Below are 17,334 nucleotides of genomic sequence, written 5' to 3'. Positions count from 1 at the left end.
AAGCAAAAGATGCAAGAATAATAGTCATAAAAAAAAAATTCCAATCTTGTATGCAATAACAACACCAGAAAATAATGCAATTAGTTTACAGGGTGGCCCAGAACTCAGTTAACGGAGACGTATTTTTATTTATTTATTTATTTTCAAGATTACTTCGTGATTAACAAAATCTAAACTAGTTTTAGCCGTTCTTATAATATCTTTGTTAACTGATTTTTGGGCCACCCTCGTAACGAAGATTAAGCGGAGATGTGATTTTATTTTGACTACAATTAATTGAGGAAGTGAAGCTATCAGGGCTAATTGTTTATTTAGCGAATCAATCATCATTAGAATATTTTTACGGTTGATATCTCACGTGTATTACAAGAGATGACACGTGTTCATCAGTGGCTTATTTAATTACTCTTCATTTGCCACGATTTTTCAAGTGTTTAATTAGAACTTATATTGTAGAGAAGTTTATATCCGGCGTTTAAATTCAAGAATTTTTGATATTTAGTGAAGTCCAAAATACGATTCTTCGTGTTGATCCTTTAGTAATTCGATACTACAGTATATTTTACATACAGACACATACAAACCTCTCCCATCTATAGGGAAAATTGGGACACGGTTTGGCATTCTGCATTTACTTACAACACATGATTTTCTGACTAAAAATACCCTTTTTTTGTGGGCCCACTATGTCTGCAGGCTCTAGTGATTTCTTCTCCCTGCAGCCTACGCATTTACATATACAATGGCACCCACCTGGATACACGCAAACACTCGTCTGTACACGCACACGCTCACACCTACACATACTTGCACACACCTACGCTATCCCTACACACCCAAAGGTATAAAATAGTGAAGTAACTTTATGTACAGTATATATATATTGACATATAATTTTATTCTGTGCAATATATTTTACTGGTTTGATTGTTTACGTAGACATAGCGAATAATCAAAATACGAACAATTGAATATGATTTAAATTTCAAATTAAAAGTTAATGTACGAAATATGAGGTCGCTGCTATTAAATTTCAGTTATAAAATTGAATTTCTCGATATGTTCCTTCTGAATTCAGTGGGTAAAACTGCTCGACTGTTAGTTGGTCGTGGGACCAACTAACAGTCGAGCAGTTTTACCCACTGAATTTGTGGGTTTGCTCCTCACCAACGAGCTGGGCACGTGGAGTTTTAGGGTTTCTTCATGTGTGTTACCTAGTCTCCAGTTATGTGAGTAACCATACGAATGTGTTGGGTGTGTCACGTGTCGCAAACTCCTTCGGTGAATGGTCTCAAGTCTCAATGAATGAGTTAATACTACATGATATTCTCAACACGTATCTGTTGTTACTCACATAACTCAAGACTAGGTACCCTGAAAGGGGCCAATACGCCCTTATAAAGTTTTCCCGGGAAGCAGGATCGTCCACGTGTTGCCTTGCCGTATCCTATCAAACCAGCAACCCTTCTAAATTCACTCAATCATAGCGAAGTAACTGATGAAAATAAAAGTCACATTAATTAATATTTTTAGTGTGTATAGTAACTTATAAATTAGTAATAGAGTTTGAAAATAAGTTGGATGAGCCATTCATCAATTTAGCCCTATACATTATATCATTACCGTGGCATGTTTTTAATATAAATTTGGCACTTGTATATTCGAGGTTTGAACTAAATGACCCTATTGTTCTACCTCTCTCTTTCTCCGGAGCCGATCTCAACCATTGGTACACGTACCACAAGAAAAATCCGTTAGTGCTACAAGTCTAGACACACAAGACACAGGTGGTACTCGTGTGAAAAAAGGTTGAGAACTGTTAATTGATATAATAAAATTAAATATTCTCTTACATTAATATTTCATGCTGTTTATAGATGTATTGAATTACTATATTATTTATATATGCCGTATTTGTTCATTATAATTGATTACACACTATTACTTTCCATGTCTCTACGTACAAAATATTGTTTTTAGTACCAGAACCTCTCACAAGTAAAAGAAACTTGAGAGGCCTTAGCCAATAGACAATATTATTTTTTCCCCACTAAATTGAGGCCCCAAGTATTTTAGAAAACTGTATTATATATATATTTTTTTTTTTAAATAATAAATCTAACCAAAAATTAATAATAATAATAATTTTCTTAATTACAACTGAATGGAATAATTTGTAACAAATGTTTTGAGACCTTCGTAAATGGGAGCAGCAGGAGCCATTTGATATGGTTACGTAAAATGGTACTGATAATCCCCGTGTAATAGAGATTGCCATTTATAATGTGGAAAGACATTCTAAACTCGAATTTTTAAGATATAAGAAGTAAATTACAGAAATGTAATTACACAAAATTAAAATGGTTTCGGTGCTAACAGTTTCAATTACACTATGGTGCTAGCAACGAGTTGGTTTGCATTTACTTCATTGAGTATTAAGTGAGAGAGAGAGAAAATCACTTTACCTGATTACATGTTTGCTTCAATGAGAAGTAATGTAATAAGAAATTCAAATTACATTAATTAAAATTATTAAGCTGACAAAATTATACATTTATATATCATTTAGAATATAAAAAAATATATATACAGTACAGTAGATCCCCCTATAAGACGGTAGATACGTTCCGTTCTTTATGAATCAATTTTGTAGGAATCATAGTTTACGGACTACGGCTGTTTGAAAGGTTTTCTTTCATAAAATTAATCGATTCTAGACTAATTCGACTCAACATTTCCAAAATACGTATATTTTTTTTAAAATAATCCGTATAAACTACGTTATAAACAAAAAATTGTAGGATTACTTACCGAGTGTGTACCCTTTGACTACGCTCGTTGCTAAAGCTTGGTTTCGTCGCGGAACAGCGCATCAAATTGCGGCCGCGATTTCTGATATTATTTTTCTGCGAAAACTTCGTTGACCTTTGGAGACATCATTAATATAAATAATTTTTATGGCCGTTAAATAAGAAATGTTTCTTTCACAAGAAATGTATAAAATTACAGTACTAAACAGACGATAGGTCGCCTAACTCGCCGTAGCGTGACGCTAGACGGCGAAAAATATATATTTAATTATAATAAAGTTACAATAAATTAAGTTAATATATAATTATATATACAGTACCTAATTTATATATAATTAATATATAATTATATGTACAGTACCTAATTTATATATAATTTATATAATACTGTCCAGACGATAGAAATCTCTCCGTAGCGTGGCGCTACGGACGGCTGGTAAGTAGTTCGGCTGCCCGATGACGTTTTACGTATTATAGGAGTTATTTTTACCGTTGTTTACGGATAATTCCACAATTTTTATAGGAATCATAACTATAGGAAACGGTTTTATAGGGGGATCTACTGTACTTACAATTGTTTTTTTTTTTCTTCTTCTAAAATAAGTTTAATTACAGTTTTTCTCAATGAAAATTTGTGGTGATTGATTAATTAACCTTGCAAAAATTGTTTAAAATTATATGAAAATTCCTGTTTCTCACTAGAATTTCTGCCTTAGAATTAGTATTGTGAATATGAGAATTAATACAGTATAATGGGACATACAATAATTTAGAAGAATTACCATAAATAATAAAGTGGGATCAAATATATTTGTTCTTTGGAATAATTTAACTCCTATTTTCAAATCAGAATTTCTGTATAAAAATTAATATAGTGAATAAGGAAGGAACCGTTATGATGGAATGCATAATAAATAATAATACTGGATTTATAGGAATTAGTATTGTAAAATTTGATATGTTTATATTAAGATTTATTTCTCTAGAATCTAAAGCAATAAATTAATTTCTATTATTTTTACCAGAATTTCTACAAAAGAATGGGCGTTTCGCCTAGTAAAGCGGCTGGATAAGGTGACTATAAGCCAATTTTTTACTCCTAAAAACTGTTTTTTTAAATAATAATTATTAAAAATCCCTTTTATTTGTAATAATTTAATCTTTTTATGCATTATAAAGCTGTTGTAATGCACAAATACGTTATAACAGAGACATTCGATATGTTAATGTTGCGTGTCTAATAGTCCTCCTCTCTTCGCTTACAAATTTTTGTATGGAGATATTTAACATTTTTTTTCATACTACAGTGCGTGACTAATCTTTTATTTATTCTGAATCATCTATAAAATAAACATCAGGCATGTTAATAAAGGCAGTAAATATAAATATTCGTCGCGACAAAACTTAAAAGCTCTTTTTAAAAAAGTCTATTTAGTTTTTTTTTAATATTTTTCTTTAGAATTAACATACAAAAAATATTTTAGAAACAATTTAACGTCAAGCAAAAATAACTTTTTAACACAAATAATTTTAAATAAAGCAATTGTCATAAACAATAATAATTTAATTACCATAATTATCACTAGAGGATGTCGTTTCACATATATCGCCCTCTATCGGAAAGCATCGAAGGAGATTGATCTCTATGATAAAAATTATATATACAATACAATACCAAAAAAATATAATACAAAAACAAAAAATAAATATTTTACGTACGAAATACAATGGAATAAATAATTTTCAAGAAATATTTTTGAGGCCTTCTTAAATACAGTATATGCCCAGTACCAAGTGATCCCAGTCCTCTGATATGGCCTGTATATAATTAAAACACAAAATATTTAAATTATTTAAACAAAAATTTTTTAATAGAAAAATCTATTATGATTATATCATTTAAGGTTTTTTTTTTTCACTAATAAAATTTATAAGTACTTTTTTTACAAGTAAAACTATAGCCACAATATCAGTTTATATCTAAATAATTTATATGTTTATATAGTAAAAGAATTGCATTAAACTGTATGGACTTTATTGTCTTTTTTTTATTATTAAAGTTTAATTGGTTTAAATAATTTATATCCATTTAGCAAAAGTAACAAAGTTAGCTTTTAGTTTAGAGATTTACTTTTAAATTTAGAAAAATACAATCAATATAGATATTTTGTTCTGCTGGTTTTCAAAGAAGTAAATTTTTAAACACTCAACAAATGTTAATATTTGTTAACATTTTATTGACTATTTAAAAATTTATAACAGTGAATTACTTTTTATTTTCTTCTTTCTCTGAATTCTCTCTTCCTCTACATCATTACACATTATAAATATTTATACATACAAATATTTGTTTAATAATTTTGTCCCTCTTTATAATAAATAATTATATTATAAACTAAAAATAGTACATTGAAAGTTGATTGAATCTATATCAATGCCTTATAATAGAATTTCTATACAATTGTTTATGCTCTAAAGACTCTAAAATATCACCATACCAAATTTAGTTGCATTCTGACTGTTAATTTTCTCGTCAGACAGCGTTAAATAGAGGTACAGTACTTCAATTACGTCACACGGTATTTAAAAATATTTTGTATTTATAATAATTTTATAATAATTTAGCTAATTTTCTATTATTTATTTGTATTTTTGTAAAACGCAATTATTTAAATGTGTATACATATACCAAACTGCGATTTAGAGCCACTTATCTTTTGGCATTAAATCGAGTTGGCGCTAAACTGAGGTATCCGGAACGATAATGGCCGATGCTGACGGGCGGCAAAATCAAGACGACATTGAACGTCAACGACAGGTTTAACCAATCACTTATTCTAATTGTCAAGGTCGAAAGAGGCGATTGGTGGAACCAGCTGTTGGCCTTTAATGTCGCCATTTTTACTGCCCTTGTTCATTCGCGTTAACAGTTGTATGTGAATTGTTTTTTTTATTGCAAAATATAACTATGGAGTTTGACAGTTTGAAAGTCACATGATTTGGTAATAACAATAGCGTTTACGATGCAAAACTGCACATTTTGGTAATTCGTAGATATTGAATTATGGGAAGGATCCGTTCACAAATGGTGTTTTACGAGAGCTACGGTATTTAGGAGGCTGCTACATCGACGATAAATTTCTAATAATTTAAGTTGAATTCTTAATAATTTTGACTTAGCTCTACACGTTTTTATAACGAAAACAATTAGAAATATTGGCTTGCTTAATATTTAAAAAAGACCTTCTTAAATTATAAAAATCACTTATGTTTATTAAAAATTACTACAGCTAAAACGCTCACGAAACATCCCAAAATTAACTTATGTCCCAATAATATATTAACAGCCTCAGGTCTAGTAGTCTAATCAATACAGACTAATATCAAGCCATAAAGCGAATGTCTAGATCGATATCACTTAGATTCTACAGAATATTTTAGGCCCTAGAGGAAAGAAGTTCTAATATCCCATAAGCCTATAAGATAAGCTGAATACCTACAGAAATAGAAAAATTTCCCAATAGGGAAATGTAGACTAATAAACCAATATAAGAAAAAAATCTAGCATACAGCTGCTTTATTAGAATTTAGATGTCCATAAGTGACTTTAGGGATTAAGTGAATTTAGAAGTCTGTAAGTATATTTGTTACGTGAAGCTAAATAATGCATTGTCTTTGATATTATCAAAGAGAAATTATTATGAATTGGTTAATAGCGTAATCATATGGGGCCTTGACGCTATTGCCCAATTCATAATAACGCCTGACGGTATTTTAACTCGGGCCCCCTAATATCTGTTCTAGTTAGCTATAATCAATTCTAATAGCATAAGCAGGGCCCTCGAGAGGGGCAGCTGGCCCGGAGGAAACATAGTTCTTACTCCTATAAATTAATGCTATTTTTATACTTTTGTTAGTAATGTAAGAAGCGTTCTACGTATTTCATTTTTTTTAAACAAAAGGGCCCTCTCTACCCTGGCCCCATATCAAACTTTTGACTCATAGTGTATACTGTCCTTCTAACAGCTTACCTAAATGTATCATATAAGTTGCTGTCTCGTAACTTATATTTTTAGAGGGGTTCTTAAAATATTGCTTCTGTCAAAAAAAAATTATTTGTAGTAAATATTTATAAATTGCAAGAAATAAGGTATATTTGATAATAGTTTCCATTATTCTGTTTTCCACAATGCATAAAAGGAAATAATGGTATATTACAGTTATGCGTTAAAATAGGCCGAAAAGTAAAAAATAACAGTGGTTGCTTGACATAAAAAATCTTCAATGCATGTAGAATAATATGGTATAGATGATTCAAGTAAATCTTATTTTGTTTTGTCAAGTATCGGTGACATTTTTATACAGAGAGATTTTCTTCAATAATAATGCATTGTTATAAGAAAGAAAAGAAAAACTCAGTTGCATGTAACTAGCAGATATTTCTGAAAATAAATATTTTACTACTAGAGAAAGTTTTCCAGAAAGAAATGAGAAGTTTTTTTGAAACAACCTATTAATACAATGAGAGAAACAATTTCTGCAAGCTAAGGAAAGGATAAAAAGCTAATAATAATAATCTCGTAAAACTATAACTTAGATTACAGTATGGAATATTAGTACTACTACAAACCAACTACTACTTTGGACTATTTCTAAATATTCTGTAGAAAATTCAGCTAGTTAATTATTATTATCCAATGCAATATCAAGTTACAGTGACTAATAAGAATATTAATAATCAAAAATTAACACCAATAATGGCCAATCTTTCCGGAAATACGAACAAAATAACCTCCGAACAACGACCATTTTTATTTTGTTTCCGTCAGTGACCGTTGTTTGTAAATTTGATTATACACTTAAAATTTATTGATAGTAAAATATTTTTACTGTATTCTTAATCTAACTCTAAAGTAGAAATAAATACAGTATTTATTAAATAATAATTCATCTTCTTCTACAATAAAATTAAATAATAATCTTAGCTGTAATGTGAAAAGAATACAAAATAAATAAATAAAAAAATCGATCAATATAGGCGGCTCTCTTTTAAATATGCGACAAACGACGTAAAAACGTTTTTATAAAGATTTGAAGGTAATTGGTTGAAAGAATAATGACGTAACATTAACTGATTTAAACAAATTTTTGTAGTAAAATTATAATATATTTAATGATAAAAATTTTAATCAAATTAAAAATATAATTTAAATAAAACAAAGCAATTAAAATCGTTAATATAAACATCATTTAAAATTAATTAAAATTAAATATCGGGATATTTAAATCTCTATAGCAATTTAATTTTAAAAGGAATTTTCAGAATAAATTATTTCAAATAGATCTGAGTGTTAATCTGTGTTAATCGGATAATTTATCACTTGTAACAATCGATTTAACAATTTTGTCAGTTTTGTCAGATAATTCTAATACAAATGATGTCATATTTATAGCCTATAATAATAATAATATGATTTGATTGTATTGAAAATTCCTTAAAGTGCTGAAATCAGAATAAAGCCATCAATCATCAGATAATTTGATGGATATGCTTCAAATTCAATGAGTTTAAATCGAATTTGTCATTTAAATTATCGTTATTTCTATAAATAAAAATAAGAATACCGTATTATTTCGAATTTAGGACACACTTTTTTCGTGTTTTTTCTCTTCTTATTGTAAAAATGCTTCTTAAATTCGGGTATTATTTTTCTCTTAAAGTCCGCATTGAATAGAGATTTAATATTAGGCCTTTAGCAAAGTTAGATTTATGTACCGCATAAGTTAAATAAGATACATCGTAGGGCCTCGTTCTATCCTCAAAGACTGCTTATAAATATCTCCCATTATTATAGCGAAGGAGAAGGGCCTCTTGTATGTCGTAACGTAGGGCCACAAGAAGTCTAAACCCGGCCCTGGCTTACTGTTAACCTCTAAACAATGGCTTTATTTTTGTATGCAGTTTTATTCAACGCTCCTGAAAAAATGGCCGCCGTTTAGAGGCGACTATTGTTGGGGGGGGGGCAGGGACCGTTTTTTTTTTTAATTAAAAATACTTTATTTAGTCTTTTACTTTATAATAAATATTTTAAAACTATATTTACTTCTTTATTTAATTGTTTCCTTTTCAAAGTGAGGGTACATCATGCATTAAATTCTTAAATTTGTTAATTATTCAGCCATTTTTTATGGTTGAATAATTATTTATTTGTTTTATATTCAGCCACAATAATTAGAAAAATGGCGACTTAAGGGCCTTTTTTTTTTAAATTTAAATTTTTATTTATTTTTATCATTTTTAATATGCCAAATTTAATACAATTAAGTAGCTTAAATAGAAAACATTTTATTCACACGTTTTTTAACGTTTTTTTTAACGTTATTGCCCATTACTAAGCTTATTTATTTCTACTAGACTATTCTAAACGTGTAAAATTTAATTTGAAAAATCTTTTTACTACACAATGAAGGGGAGGAAAGAAAGAAAAAAACTACAAAAACAATATCGTGATAAATGAATTTTCAATATTGAATATAGGGGAATATAAAATTCAAGTGCCTATGAAACTAGCTGTTGCTACAAATTTAATTTTCCGCAAACNTGCAGTAAATTCTTAAATTTGTTAATTATTCAGCCATTTTTTATGGTTGAATAATTATTTATTTGTTTTATATTCAGCCACAATAATTAGAAAAATGGCGACTTAAGGGCCTTTTTTTTTTAAATTTAAATTTTTATTTATTTTTATCATTTTTAATATGCCAAATTTAATACAATTAAGTAGCTTAAATAGATAACATTTTATTCACACGTTTTTTAACGTTTTTTTTAACGTTATTGCCCATTACTAAGCTTATTTATTTCTACTAGACTATTCTAAACGTGTAAAATTTAATTTGAAAAATCTTTTTACTACACAATGAAGGGGAGGAAAGAAAGAAAAAAACTACAAAAACAATATCGTGATAAATGAATTTTCAATATTGAATATAGGGGAATATAAAATTCAAGTGCCTATGAAACTAGCTGTTGCTACAAATTTAATTTTCCGCAAACGTGACAGCGACCGTCGTCAACTTTTGAAACCCGCATGACTCATTTTCCAGGAGCTATTTTAGAAGCAGCTATTTGACAAGAGACAGATGCTACTTTGACAAAAGAAAATTTCTGTTTCGTACTAAACTGTAGCTTAAAATACGTTAGATTTACTGTAACTCGTTTATACTTCGATGTGTCATATGTTTATAATTACTCTAATGGTACTAATTTTAATCGCTAGATGGCATAATACGAAATCCTCGTAAATATCAACCAATCATTTTTTCCGTATCTATCGATAACATTTTGCGTAAAAAAGAAATACGTAATAATAAGAGGTTGGAAGTATCCAATAAAAAGCTACTTAACTGGTCTGTTACGTTAAATAAATAATTTTTGTTTTATCTGAAATATTTAATAGCAATTATTTATTTATTAGTAGAATATNATTTGTTACATACTATGAAATTCTGCATATTTAGATGATGCTTGTTTATATTTTTGATAAAATTCCTGAGCTTTTTTCATTATATCATTCCACTTCTTTTTTAAATTTGAAAATTCTGCAATCATTTCTTCTGAATTATTAGTTGATGATTTTGAAATACTTTCAACAACATCAGATAATTGCTGATAAATGGAATTTTTTGTTTCCAGTTTTTCTTTAAAATTCTGAAAATACATATAAACATAATAAATATTTAAATGCATTCAATGGTAAGAAATATGTATAAATCTTATCGTAATGCAACTCTTCGTACAGATGTAAGACTTATAAAAAAAATATGTTTCGTACAGGTTTAAAGATTAATTTTCTTAATATCCTGTTTAGAATATTTGCTTCTGAGATGGGGAATAAAATAAAATAAAATTCTTACTAAGAAATAAATAAATAAAATATTAATAATCCTAGCAAATTTCTCTCTAAAATTACATGTTTTTTTTTTTTTTCTCTAGTAGAAATTTCACTAAAATATAATTATTTTAATGTATATTATTAACCTTGTGAAGTGTACTGATACTACTGTATTTGATAGAAACAGAGATTTTTGGCACGATCTCTACTCCAACTTGAAGATATTTTCGTTCAGAAACGTTTTGTATTTTATATTTGAAGCAAGTTATAAGGGGGTACTCTAGCAAGAGCAGATTTATCTCCCCTGCTTTCTTGTTGAATGGAAAAAGGTTCCCACCATGTGGGCACCACGTGCTTTCAACGGGGACTCTAACGATGCCCGGTCCTAGATCTTTGGAAAAAGCACGAAATTTGATCGACTATTGACTTAAAGTGGATCTGTAGAGGTTCATCAATCCTCTTCTCTTAGAAAAGATTTTTGGTTTCGGTTACTTCATTATAGGTATGGCCCTGTAAGAGGTTCTTTTTTTCGTGTATTAAATTACTAAAAGTTTAGGGCTCCAGATCGAATTTAAGTTATAAACTTAATGATTCGGTTATTTGGAAACTTATTAAGCTTATTTAAAAAAAAAAAAAAAGAATGTGTAATAATTTGGAATCCTATTAAGCTTATTAAAAAAAAAAAAAAGAATGTGTATTAAATTTCATTACGATAAATATATTGAAAATGACGGGTGTGAAAATTCAAATTAACAATCAATAAGCCTATTAGGTTCCTTAATCATTTTTGATGGCAATAATTGAATATTGTGAGTTAAGGAAGATCAATTTGCAGCGGTGGAGGTGTTAGACAGCGGAAGTAGAATCGAGTTGAGAGCATTTAATTAAAAAATATCATCCTGCCAGAGGATAGTCAGATGAGTCACTTGAGTCAAGGGAGTTAAGCTCTATAGAGAGAGAGAGTAGATAGGGTCATCTTGTACAGTACTTACCGACAAATTTCCTAAAATTTTAATGACGATCGCATTTATTTTTTGTTTAAATAAAAAGTCTCAAAAATTATAAACTTTCTTGAATTTTATACAGTTTTTTTTAATATATTTTCTCCTGTATTTTTTTTTTTTATAAAAACAAAATTTTATCCAGGAGCATCGAAAAATGCCAAAGTTAATTTGTTCCATTCGTGATTTGTTCAGAAATGCGGAAGTGATGGATGGCATGTCGAAATTTACCTCCATTAATCAACAAAAAAATAGATCTTTTTGTATTTTTGATCCTCATACATCGTATGAAATGGGCATATATAAATTGATATAAAAATCATCGAAAGAGGGGGGGAGTTTATTAATTGCTTACGCGAATATACCATTTTTTTTTTTTTGTATTAAATTATTAGTTTGGTACTGGTAATATTATCAAAAACTAAACCATATTTATGTAGTTTGGCCTGGAAAATTAACACTTAATCGAATTTAAGACGGGATTAATGAGAGGAAGAAGGGAAGAAAAGTTGTGACTCAATTTAACAAATGGCAAACATTAATTACTAAGAGGATATATAAAATGTACCAAACTCAATTACAGTGTGTCTTATCTTTTAAACACTCGTTTATTGTCCGAACTACGTTTTATTTAATGTTTTTTTTTCTTTTTTATTTTCTTGTCGTGGTATATAAAAGATTCATTTTTAAAGAGTCGAAACTATTCATTTTCTAAATAATTGAACACGTCGATTACAATATACTTCATGCGACACTTCATTTCCGACTGATCTCGTGACCTTAACACAATTGCCTGCAAATATTACATTCCATAATCTAACTTTCTGTTTAATTAAAAAAAAATAAAAAGTGAAATGTATGTATGTATGTGTGTGTGTGTGTGTGTGTATACAGCGGTAACAACTGGTGCCGAAGTAAGTTGGTATATCGTATCACATTAGCAATATGTGTGGTCCCATGTGCCATACTTTCTCCTTTTTTCCTTTTTTATTTTTTTCGTCTCATCTTATATTAAAAGCAATACCAAACGTTGACCTTTTTAGTTAAAGAACTATTTTATAATATTTACACTGTAATTTATTTATTTATTTTAACGTTATAAATAAAGCCAAATATTTCTATTAACCCTCTTTTAATTTTGTATTTACTTAAAAAAAAAAAAAAATACACTAAAATTTCTTTAAAAATTGTTATTAATTTAAGCTTATTTACTAATAGAAATGAAGTAAATATCACGTTTTTTAAGTGAAAAAATACATCTTATCTCCCGCAGGATGTTGTCTACTGACACATTTTCTTTGTACATAATTAGGTTCTTTCCTTTTTTGAAAGAGCGGAAGTTTAGCCTTGTATCAAACGAAAAATAAAGTTAAAAAAAAAAAGGAAAAAAAAGAGCTGCAGACATGTCTGGATGTGCAGGTGTTCTTGACCGCATAACCTTGAAACGAAACAAAAGTAGATCATTTTAAATGGTTTTTCTATTAACTTTCTATTTAAAAATTAGATTAATTCGATAAATAATAATGAATAACCAGGGAAAAAAAAAACATTTAGCCTAGCAGGCCACTGATTTATTTACATTTCTTTTTAATTAACCGGCTTTTGAATGATTTTATATAAGGCCTTTTTGCATAATTTAAGGCCCTATAATCCTCCCTACCTACTTATAGATTAACGAATTAACCAAAAGTTACATTAACGAATTAAAAGTGAAATTCGTCCAAAGTAACTAATAGACAAACAGTTTAATCCCGATGTCATCAATCGAGACAGACAAAATCAGATTAGGAAGTGTCTTAATCTCCGAATCGGTTTGAAGCAGATAAGGACAAATCCTACTTTCTGATCCATCCAAGTAGCAAATGGAAAGAGACACATAAGCTTCTCCAATGCCCAAAAGTATTACATTTGATCATCCCTGAGAGATTTGACCGTCGACTTTTGAAATTTATAACTCAATATAGAAAAAAAATAATAAAGAAATTGAACTTTTATATACTATATTATATACCTTCGTGAAGATAAGCAATCTAGAAAACAGTTTTAAAGAATTGTAAGTAAGGAAGATCGTGTGATAATCTATAGAAAAAAAAAATCATCTAGTGTCTGATGATTTTCTATAAAAGAAGGGAGGAAAAAAAAAATATATCTTATTAACTTAATCACGTGTACAGAATAATTTATGGTGTATGGGAATAGTGGGAAATCTGCAAACTGTTGACACTATTAACCTATTAATCAACAGCAATGTTGGAAAATCGCTAATGTATGCTATCCAAATCCAATATTTGCAACGAACAAAGAAAATGATTCTAATATAAAGATATTAAAATAGAAATATCTTTCTTGATGGTTATCTTTTATGGAAGCAAATATACCATTTTTTTTTCTCCCTTTTATTCCTCTCCTTTTTTATTTTTAATCTGAAAGAATAATGTTCTTGCAGATAACAGAAACTGATCAAAGGCAGTAATAGAGTAACTGGTGTGATGGGTAAGTCCCCAGTCCCCCAGCTTTTTTTTTTTTTTATTTTCAGTCAGATGCAGGGGACGTGTCACATGACTGACATATTCCTCTGTAAAAATATTTGAACAAGAAAAATCATGGAAGCAAAAAATTATCTGCAAGAAGAAGAAGAAGAAAGTAAAGCAACAAAATAACACACTAATGTATTGATTTTTTTTTTATATTCCTTACAAACTCTGTCTATAGGCTATATATATATATTATTATTTGATTTTTATATGTGAAAAGTTAATTAATAAATTACTTTTTAATGTATTTCTCTATAATCTGGAATTTATTTTATTTATAAAATTTGTTTCTAATGCTGTATTCCTCCTGGCAATTTTATACAAGTGACTGTAAATAATAATGAAAATAATAGAAAAAAATGTTTCATATAAAGTAATTTTTAAACAATTTTTTTAATATGTATTAAAATATTATTATAAAAAAAATAAATACTTAAATGTACATTTTAAGTCATTTACACTTTAAAAGATGGCAGAAAATAATACAAAATCACTTAAAATATGGTGTAATCAATTTAAAAACAACATGTAAATGATTGTAATTATTCATTATTTTAAATAGTATATGAATTTGTATTGAATATAGACTAAAATATACCTCTTTTATATAATAGATAGATACCATATAATACCATATGGTATCTATTATATAAAAATATAAATATACTGTATTCCTTTCTATTGTATATACTGTACATTATACAATATAAAATCTTTTTACTTTAAGTTAATACTTTATATTTATCTTTATTTAGATATATTTTCGTAGGGGGAGTATAAAAGAAACAAACTGTGCAACGTACAATAAACATAAAAACACTATGTCGTCACCCTTACCGAGAAAAAATCTTAAACAGAAATTCTTGTAACGAGTTAACGATACACTTAACTCCCGAACAGAACAGTAAGTTCTTACTAATTTAATTTAATTTTATAATATTACGCGTACAGTAAATTAATTTTTTTAAAAAAATAAAACACTATCGTACAGTTAATATAGAAGATAGTGGGGAAGTGGGAGAGTTACAACAGTTACAAGTAAGGAGAAAGAGGAATAAACACTTGTTGTACATACAACAGAGTGGTGAAGCACCCCCGAAGAACATCGACGAATGGTGTAGTCCGTCAGAAAACAGCTGCGCTAACCGTTGCAAGGAGCAGCAGTTGGATCGTAGGACGTTGTATGAACCGGACTAAGTTAATCGTCTGTCACGTGGGTAACGTTAAACACAGCCAGTTATAACTTTCGAATTTATACTGGTAAACAAGTTAATATTCTACCATTTAATTACGTATAAAGGGTGAGTGTTAAAGTTTAATTTTCTTCTCTTTTTTTTTTTTAATTTTTTTTATCCCATTTATCGCTAGTTTGATTGCGTGTTTTAACCACATTTTCCTCTTTGTACTTTTGTCAACTTTTTCGATAAATATTTACAATATATACATGTGTTACAGAGGGTATTTTTTAAAGGGATTTTACGTAGTTTTGTATAGAAAAAGTGGGGAAATTTTAATGTCGAACGGGCAGATTTTCCGTCTAACAGAAAACAGTTGACAAGAGTGAAAGAGGGGAGGAGGATATGGGCGGTGATACGTGTATTATTTTTCAATGTTACTACGTTATCAAGTAGCACGCTTCTTGTTTAAGTTATTTTAAAATTAATTTAATGTATTTTTTAACTAAAATCTACGCGTTATTAATTGAATTTTTGTGTCGCTGGCTTAAAAAAAAACGAACGAACAAATTCCCATATGACTTCTATTAGATTTAATCAATAAAAAAAAGGGGGGAGGGGAAATTTATTTTTTCCCCTAAATAAAACTTCGCAGCTGCTAACTTAGCTTCGTTCACACATTTATTAATTAAAATTTAATTTAAAAAGTAATTTTTTAATTCCTTACGTCGCCCCCCGAAACAATTTTTGTTCATTAACTTTTATTACTGTTGATATCGACGTGGCTCTCTCTCTCTCTCTCTCAGTCTCTAAGACATTGATCAGTTGTAACGAAAATAATGAAAAGAATTTAATCTCGATACGTCTTAATATATCAAAATAGTGTCATCATTGTGATGAATATGTTTTTGATAGTTTGTTACTAAACTATAATTGTTTTGGAGGATAATAATCATTATCGGTAGAGGCGCGTTTTAACACAAAGGATACATTATCCCTTGGTATACAAAGTAAGCTGAGTGATGGTGAGTAAAACGTGTTGACGACCGTGGGATGAAATTGCATTGGACGACCATGAACTGCTTCTTTTGCAGTTTTTCATCGTCTCATTTTGGTGCTGTTGACGAGAAAAAAAGGGAGGAAAAAAAAACACTAGATAAAGTGTTCTTTAAACTAGTGTTAAACGTTGTGATACAGAAAACTTTTCGTGTCGTTCGATCTGTGTATTTTCGAGTAAAGTTATAATTAGCGGGTCATAAAAACTCTATTTATTTTCTAGAATTATTTTTTTTTTAAATAAATTCCATCTTTTTAAAGAAAATTTGGTAGAATTTTCGTCCTCAAAAGAGTATTCTTGTCACTGAAAAACAATCGTAATTTTCCAGAAAAGTATACTTATTTAAGCTTAATTATTATATATATATATATATATATATAATCAATATTTAATGAGGAATGCATTAAAATCTTTATCTAAACATATTATCGAATTTGGCTCAAGAATCATTTTTAAATTGCTACTCGTTTATCTGAAGGTTTGACGTGTCATTTAAGCATTGTAATTTCGTGTAAAATACACAAAATAGTAAGAAAAATATACATTTGTTTACGTTCTAATAATTAAATTCCAGTACTTAATACAAAATCCAATAAAATCTTTAATAAACACGCAACAGAATTTGGCTCCAGTCCATTTTTTTGGGAGGGTTCTCTCTCATTTAAAACTCACCTTGAAACATCGGCGCATTATGGCTTCGTAGGGCCCAGGAGAATTTTTAAATTTAGGGGGCCCCGTGTATAATTCTACTTCATACATTTTCCTCCGGGGGAAATATTTTCTTATTAAAGATTGGTTTGTGGTCCCCTGTTAGTGAAGGTCCTAGGCAATTGCTCTTTTTAGCCCATAGGATAACGCGCGC

General features: G+C 28.8%; 1 protein-coding gene and 1 long non-coding RNA gene across 2 annotated transcripts in view; one reads left to right on the top strand and one right to left on the bottom strand.

Annotated features, from left to right (window-relative positions):
- Positions 1-4,016: 4,016 nt before the first annotated feature.
- On the bottom strand, positions 4,017-15,438 carry LOC111619053. The gene is made up of 4 exons (XR_002755676.1): positions 15,316-15,438; positions 4,530-4,628; positions 4,382-4,453; positions 4,017-4,150 (listed from the first exon to the last, which is right to left on the bottom strand). It is a non-coding gene; the product is annotated as an uncharacterized LOC111619053 (long non-coding RNA).
- Positions 15,404-17,334, top strand: part of LOC111619052 (LHFPL tetraspan subfamily member 2a protein-like) — a 29,834-nt gene continuing 27,903 nt past the window's right edge. Inside the window, exon 1 of the mRNA XM_023360696.1 lies at positions 15,404-15,541. The gene's annotated coding sequence lies outside the window, so the exon portion shown is untranslated. The remainder of the gene's footprint in view (positions 15,542-17,334) is intronic.

Source organism: Centruroides sculpturatus, unplaced genomic scaffold (assembly GCF_000671375.1).
Source record: "Centruroides sculpturatus isolate CEXI.00-Female unplaced genomic scaffold, Cexi_2.0 scaffold97, whole genome shotgun sequence".
NCBI classification, from domain to species: Eukaryota; Metazoa; Arthropoda; class Arachnida; order Scorpiones; family Buthidae; genus Centruroides; species Centruroides sculpturatus.
Note: the sequence above shows the minus strand (reverse complement) of the source record. Positions and strands in the feature narration are given on the sequence as shown.